This window comes from Quercus suber, unplaced genomic scaffold (assembly GCF_002906115.3).
Source record: "Quercus suber isolate HL8 unplaced genomic scaffold, Cork oak 2.0 scaffold_302, whole genome shotgun sequence".
NCBI classification, from domain to species: Eukaryota; Viridiplantae; Streptophyta; class Magnoliopsida; order Fagales; family Fagaceae; genus Quercus; species Quercus suber.
Genome location: NW_027069758.1, coordinates 768,369 through 776,675, shown reverse-complemented (window position 1 = coordinate 776,675; position 8,307 = coordinate 768,369).

The following is an 8,307-nucleotide window of genomic DNA, read 5'->3' as shown; positions in this document are numbered from 1 at the left end:
AAGAATCTTGGTGATCACAAAGTCCTTTTTATTTTCGACAACCAGTCAGAGGTAGACAGAATCCTTTGAAGCGAACCATGGAACTTTGACAAACATTTAGTGGTAATGCAGTGATATGAACAAGAAACACCCATCCAGGGACCCAAATTTAATGAAGCAAGCTTTTTTTTGGGTTCAAATCCATGGAATTCCATTACAATATATGACAATGGAGGCAGCGATAAAGATAAGTGAAGTGATTGGAGAGGTATCTTGTCCCACAGATTTGAAGGAAGCAGACGAAGGAAATTTTCTACGCGTTTGGGTCAAAATTGATTTATCACTCCCATTATGCCAAGGACGGTTAGTTTATTTGGGAAGGAGAAGCAGATTTGGGTTAGCTTGAAGTATGAAAGACTTCCAAACCTATGTTATCGGTGTGGTCGTCTCACTCATGATGACAAGGACTGTGAGTTGTGGATAGATAGTGAAGGGACCCTCAAACCCGAGCAAAGACAACTTGGGCCATCCATTCATGTACTTGCTTTTGTTCCATCAAGGAAAACCACGATCAATGTCCCGGGGTTCTATTCAGCCAAAAAGAAAGACGGACATGCTCAGCCATCTTCCATGGAGTGCGAAAGTTTAGTCCAATCTTCGGTGAACCTAGCACCACCGGTAGCCCCTCTGAAGTCTGATCGCCAACAGCTAATTCATAACGCTCAAACTGAATTGACTCCCAGGACAGACACGTGACCTGGTCAGCCAAAGGGAGATAATTGAAAAAATTTAGCGCGCAATAAATGAGAATATTACTCTAGCTATTTCGTACAAAGCAATAACTCCTCATGATTCGCAATTAAAGGAGTTGAATAGAGAATTTTCCAAATTTAACTCCCACGTATCCTCTCATTCAATGCCTGATGTCCGTGCATCACACTTAGCCCACAATTCTGACCATATTCATGAGAAACAAAATAACGCAACTAGTGAATCACGTGCATCCCATGAAACGGCTAGGGTTTCTGCCAACCCTGGGCAGCAACGTGTTCTTCCAACATGGTGCCGCCATGCTAGACCAGGGCAGCCCATAGACACCACAGTTGTTGAGCATTACTCAGGAAAAAAACGAATTGCAGCCACAATTGAGATTCATTCAGATTTACCCTCAAAGCGTTAGCAAGTTTTTCAGGATGATGGTGGCGAGACTTCTAAATTGGTAGAGGCTGATCAATGAGTTGCCTAGCATGGAACTGTCGTGGACTTGGGAATCTACGTACAGGAAGAGAGCTCATTGATATCATACGGGCAAAAGATCTCTCTGTCATTTTTTTAGCCGAAACTTTGACAGACGATGCAAGGCTAGAACTAGTTCAACGAAATATTGATTTTGGCCATAGATGGGTGGTACCAAGAGAAGCCAGAAGTGGGGGATTGGTTTATTCTGGAAGTCAACGGTGACTTTGAAGATTGAAAGTTCACTCAAGTATTACATTGATGCCTTCTCAAAAAAAAAAAAAAAAAGTATTACATTGATGCAACCATAGATAAGGGTACGAAGGACGAATGGAGGTTGACTGATTTTTATGGTGAACCAGAGACTGCTAGAAGATGGGAAGCATGGGATAAACTCCGGCACTTAAACTCACGCCTGGGAATTCCATGGTTGAGCTTGGGTGATTTCAATGAGATCACAAAACAAGAGGATAAATTAGGTGGAGCCATCGGGCCTCATAATCAGATGCAACTATTTTGGGATGTGATTAATGAATGCAGTTTCATGGATCTAGGCTATGTAGGGATGAAATTTACTTGGAGTAAGCACTTCGCAAATGGTAATTCAATACGGAAGAGGCTTGATAGGGGATTAGCTACAAATGGGTGGTTCTTAAAATTCTCAGGTTTTAAGGTCTACCACTTACAGTGTGATTTTTTGGATCATAGACCACTACTTATTGTTTTTGCTCCATTAGATCTGCCTCAACGAAAAAAAACCCTTCAGGTTCGAAGAAATGTGGTTATCAAACTCAGGTTGTGGGGAAATAGTGTAGGCTACCTAGAATCATACAAATGGGGTTGAACTGAATAGAGAGACCCCCTCAAAAATTGAGAAATGTGGGAAAGATTTGGGCTGGTGGAACCGAAACGTTTTTGGGAGTGTTCGACAAGAGTTGATTAAAAAGAAGAAGTTGCTGATTCAGGTAGAAAGTGAGGCCATGATTAGTGGCTTGAATGCTCGAGTTAGGGAGTTAAATTCAGAAATCGGTGTACTTTTGGATAGAGAAGCCAAGATGTGGGCACAACGATCTAGAATTCAATGAGCAAGCTAGGGTGATAAGAATACTAAGTACTTCCATAGTAAAGCAACGAAAAAGTATAGAAAAAAAAATCAAATTTGTGGAATTCATGATGAACAGGATTCTTTGAGGGTCGGTCAAGAAGAAATTTCTAGAATTGTAACAGATTATTGCCAGAAGTTGTTCACATCCACCAATTTAGATCCTTTAAGCATGGTTCTTGAACATGTGCCTCAAGTTATAACAGAGGAGATGAATCAAACCCTCACCTGTGAGTTTAGAGAGGAGGAAGTCATTGTTGACTTGAAGCAAATGGCACCAATGAAAGCCCCCGATCTAGATGGGATACCCTCACTGTTTTTCAGCACTTCTGGAACATTGTAGATTCGGATGTCACCTCCTCAATTTTATCATGGCTGAATACAGGTATCCTACCTCATCCCTTAAATCATACATTTGTTGCACTCATTCCAAAGACTAAAAATCCTGAGCATGTGCACCAATTTCGTCCAATTAGCTTTTGTAATGTGTTATACAATTTTTTTTTCAAAGTACTAGCAAACAGATTGAAAACCGTACTCCCCTCTATAATCACTGAACACCAATTAGCATTTACCAAAGACTGTTTGATTTCTGATAATATTTTAGTTGCCTTCAAAACCTTACATAGCATGCGAAAATACAATTCAGCTAAGTTAGGTTTTATGGTAATTAAATTGGATATGAGTAAGGTCTACGACTGTGTAGAATGGTCTTTCCTAGAAAAGTTGATGAGGAAAATGGGCTTTAACGAGAGATGGATACATTTGACTATGCTTTGTGTTAAAACAATCACTTACTCCATTTTGATTAATGGTGAACCAATGGGGCTAATCTATCCAACTAGGGGCATTAGACAAAGGGATCCACTTTCCCCCTTTCTTTTCCTGCTATGCACCGAAGGGTTGAATGGGTTGATTAAGCATGCAGAAAGGAATGGAGATATTCATGGATACTCTTTTTGTAAAAGGGGTCCCAAACTAACGCATCTGTTATTTGCAGATAATAGTTTTCTGTTTTGCAAGGCAACAGTGGAGGAATGTGATAAAGTATTACATATATTGGAATCCTATGAAAGGGTTTTAGGCCAAAAGATGAACAGGAGCAAGACAACCCTATTCTTTGGCAAGAACACACATGTAGACATCAAAACAAGCATTAAGCATGCTTTGGGGGTCCAAGAGATTATGCATTATGAAAAATACTTAGGGCTGCCATCACTTGTGGGAAAAGGAAAAAAGGAAAGCTTCAACTACATTAAGCAGAGAGTGTGGCAAAAACTCCAAGGTTGGGAAAGGAAGTTACTATCACAAGTAGGGAGGGAGGTGTTGATCAAATTAGTAATTCAAGCTCTTCCCACCTACATTATGAGATGCTTTAAAATCCCATTGAGTTTGTGTCATGACATTGAATCCTTGATCAAAAAATTTTGACAGGGACAAAGAGGTGTTCGAAGAAAAATTCACTGGTGGGATGAAATGACCAAATCAAAGATGGTGGGAGGCATGGGCTTCTGAGATTTGGCTCTCTACAATGACTCACTCTTAGCTAAACAAGCTTGGCGCCTTTTACACAACAAGTCATCTCCTTTTTACAAGGTCTTCAAAGCAAGGTTTTTCCCAAATTGTTTCATTATGGAGGCCCACGACTCAAGATCAGCCTCATATGCTTGGCGGAGCATACTCAAAGGAAGGGAGGTGTTGCAAAGAGGTGCTAAATGATGTGTGGGAAATGGAGAATCAATAAAAATTTGGCAGCACTCTTGGCTACTTAGGAAACACCCTCCACAAGTAATGCCCTATCCCATTTCATCTATGGAAAATGCTAAGGTGATGGTGTTGATAGATGAAAGCACAAGGCAGTGGAATGAAGAGCTAATTGATGGTATCTTTGCAAGTGACGAAGCTGCCATTGTAAAAAAAAAAAATCCCTCTTGGCCGTCTAGCAATTGAGGATGTATTGATATGGCCCTATTCTAACGATGGCAGATACACATGCAAGTTGGGCTACAGGTTTTTGAAAGAGGAAGCCGAGCTACCCCTCAATCAATAGCCCTCAATTTCGGACACTCACCTATGGAAACAACTATGGTCTCTCCAGGTGCCCAAAAAAGTTAGAAACTTGTTGTGGTGCGCTTGTCGCAATGCTATGCCAACAAAAGCCAATTTGGTGCAAAGAACAATCATTGATGACCCACTCTGTGACCGTTGCCATGAAGTTCATGAAACCCTTTTACGTGCTCTCTGGTTGTGTAAGGAGATAGACATAGTTTGGGATGACAGTGAATTGTGGTCTTATAGGAGACAAGTTCAGTTTTTGAGCTTCAAAGAACTGCTGTCTTGGCTGATTGTGCAAAAACAGAATGTTGAGCTTTTTGCCATGACGGTATGGTTGATTTGGTCTCAAAGATACGAGGTACGTTTGAACCACTCGGCCTCAACGCTCCACCAAATTCCCCAATGTTCCAAAGAGTGGCTTGCCAAGTTCACAGCATGCCAAGCTACACAGTCAGCATGAAGTGATAGACTAGTTTGAACTCGCAAATTCTGGACAGCACCTCCAACGGACTTGGTGAAGATCAACTTTGACGGAGCGGTTTTTTGCAGAGAGAATAAATCGGGAAACTGAGTGGTTATTAGAGATTGCTCAGGTTCGGTGCTAGCTTCCTGCTTCAAGAAAATTCCACAAGCTCTCAAAAGTTTTGAGGTCGAAGCACTAGCTGTTGGGTGCACTGCACCATAAATCCAGCCCACGTAATAGACATGCTCATTTAATGAGCATGTCTTCATGTTTCTATACTTTTCTTCATTATGTACAAAATTCAGCATGGTTGGTTAGCTTAGTGTGTTGGACATGCTGAAGACAAAAGAAAAGAAAGAAGCAAAATGCAAGAGTACCATTCGGTCATGGCAGAGAAGAAAAGAGATTTGGTTGAAGTAAAGTCAAAGTAAGTGGCTTGCATTGATTGTGATTTGATGAGAAGAGTGTGAAAGGAAGAAAAGGTGAAAGAAATAAAAGGCAAAGGCCATTCGGCCATTGGGGCAGAGAGGAAAAAAGAAGTGAAGTCCCAAAAGTGAGGACTGATGTGTGAGTAAGAGCAAGCAAAAGAGAAGAGAAAAATAGAAAGAGTGTGAGAAAATACACAGTAAAAAAGAGAGCAGTGAATGAAAAGAAAAAGAGAGTTTTTTTTTAACTCAAATTGTATCTCTAAGTGTTGTAATCTCTATTTAATATAGTGAAATTATTCGGAGTTTGTCCCGTGATTTTTCCCCTTCAAGGAGAAAAGGTTTCCACGTAAATCTTTGTGTTATTGTGTGATTGTGCTTCCACTGTACTTGCTGAAATTTATTCACTGTTATATAGAATTTTTCCCAACTCTAGTAGCAGTCACGGCATTGTCTTTCGCTACCGAGCTGGGATTCACCAAAGCAATATTGGAGGCTGACTCAATGGAGGCTATCCAAGCCCTCATTCAACTAGGGAGCATACTGTCTTCAATGGGACCCTGGATAGATGACTCAAAAGCACTAGCAAATGATTTTGTTCAATTACAATACTCTCATGCAAGAAAAGAATGTAATAGGCTTGCTCTCAGTCTGGCAAGATATGCAATGGACATACTAGACTTTTTAGTATAGATGGAGAATGTTTCACTACAGTTTACAGTTGTTTTACAGGCTGATTTAGCCAATTTAATTTAAAGCATTTCGAGTTTTCACCCAAAAAAATAAAAAAGTTAACAATCTTAATTTTTTTTTTTTTTTTTTTCAGTTGTGTTGGCACAATAGTGTGCCAAACAACATAAATTTAGCTTCCCTTCCCTACTTCCACTTTGAGCCTTATGGTCGAGATATCTATGCAAGGTACCCCTAGCTAATTAAATTGACTTTACTCAAATCTTCCCATGGATACTTTAGATCGTGATGTAGCCCAAAATTTATATATATATATATATATATAGATGGATTCAAGTTACATCTAGTGTAACTCTACAAGAGTTATACATTTTTTAAGCTATAGATTTTCAAAAGATCTAACGATCACAAAGAAAACATCATAATTCTTTACATCATTAAATGCTTACCTAATTAATAGCATTCTCATTATGTCTTACCTTATTAAATATTTCTGTCTCCCCTTTTTTTTCTCTCCAATTTCTGTGATAGATGCGCTTTGTTGATGGCTGCACAATAATGTGAGCAACCCCAGTTGTTGTATCTCCTCCTCCATTGTGTAAAAGCCGAGCACAGTGTGATGGGGTCAATGGTTTCCTTCTTTCCCAGCCCATTTGTTGCAAGTCTCATATAAAATCCCAATAACTCCATTCCCAAGCATGGTTGTTGCTTATGCTTTTGTCTCCTTTTATTTTTTTATTTTTATTTTTATTTTTATTTTTTTTGTGTTGTGTGTTGTTGCTGTTTTGTGATTATAAGAATTGAATTTGAATTCAATCCAATCGAGAACAATGAAATCAAAGAAAGTAAAAAAGGTTTGCATGAATTTTGAAGAATTGCTTGGACTGAGATGATGGAAAGAAAAGAGTGTCGTTGGACGCTCTTTTCGCTTCTACAAATGGTAGTTTTAAAATGTTGGTTTGTTTTGTTCTATTTTGTTTTTATGGTGTGTGTATGAGTAGAGGATCAAATGAAAAGAAATAATTAAAAAAAAAAATCAATTTAGATGGACAGAAGAAATAATGAACCCGCACTCTGTATGAACCCAAAAAAGAAAAAAAAAAGAAAAAAAAAAAAGGAAGAAGCAATACATACAGAGTAAAGAATGAACATCTCTTGGTGAATATCTTCCTAATAAAAAGGATGAGGAAAGTGATAGAGGTTTTATTGAGGGGAGAAAAAAGAGGACAAAGTATAGAAAGTGGCGAGAAAAAAAAAGAGACAAAGAAATATTTAATAAGGAGAGAGATAATGAGGATTCTATTAATTAGGTAAGTATTTAATGATGTAAAGAATGATGATGTTTTCTTTTTAACCGTTAGATCTTTTGGTAATCTATAGTTTAAAAACTGTGTAACTTGAATCCATCTCACATGCATATATATATATATATATATTTATTTATTCTTATATGAGTGTTGTTTCACTTTCCAATGAAAGATCAAAGCCTTGGAAGGATTTTTCAAGGGAAGGCGCGGACTTGATCAATACGATCTAATTAAAATTTGTCCAAACGTGACGAGTAATAGCTACATCAATAAAAAAAGGGGGGGAGGGTGGTTAGACAAGTAAAAAAAGTTAGAGAAAAATAGAAAGAAGACATACCCTTAGGACGAAGACAACCCAGGGGACTGGTAAAAGGAGGGAAGGGGGCATTATTTATATCAACCGAGTCCCCAGCCCAATTTCCAAAAATAATAAAAAATTCAGTTTTCCAAAGCTTGTCAGACGAACTACAGCCGTTTATCAAACTATATTGAGGCCCCTAGACGAGAACTGGTAAAAACCAGCAAATTTTATTTATTTATTTATTTTATCTCTAAGGTTTATAACAATAAAGGAACTTGTCTACAGTGATTGGACGATTCTCTTCCAATGCCTCGCGCCATAACACTTGCATGGCAACTATCGTCCTCCAACCACTGGGGTTGAGCTAGTTTGGTCCAATACCCAATCTATGGAGGAGGTCTCTACAAAAAGAATTTAAAGGGAACCTAATACCTGCTAAAAGGTAAGATGTATAGACTCCTAAAAGAGAAGAAGGAGAACAGCACCATTCCCCTTCATCATGTAAACGAGGCCTAAACTCCTTAGGAATTTGGTACCTATTTGTAAGAGTTTTTAACTTAGGAGCATCTAAAGTGGACGCTACCTCAGGGGCACAGCTGTAAATTACATTCTCTTCTTCTTCCTCTTCCTCCTCCTTGTCTTGAAGAGGACTGGGTGGCCTTCTTGACGAGCTAGCCCTACTCCAGAAGCCATCCTACGTTGTATTTCCTGGAATTCCTCTAAAGAAAAACCAGGTACCTCAAATGAAT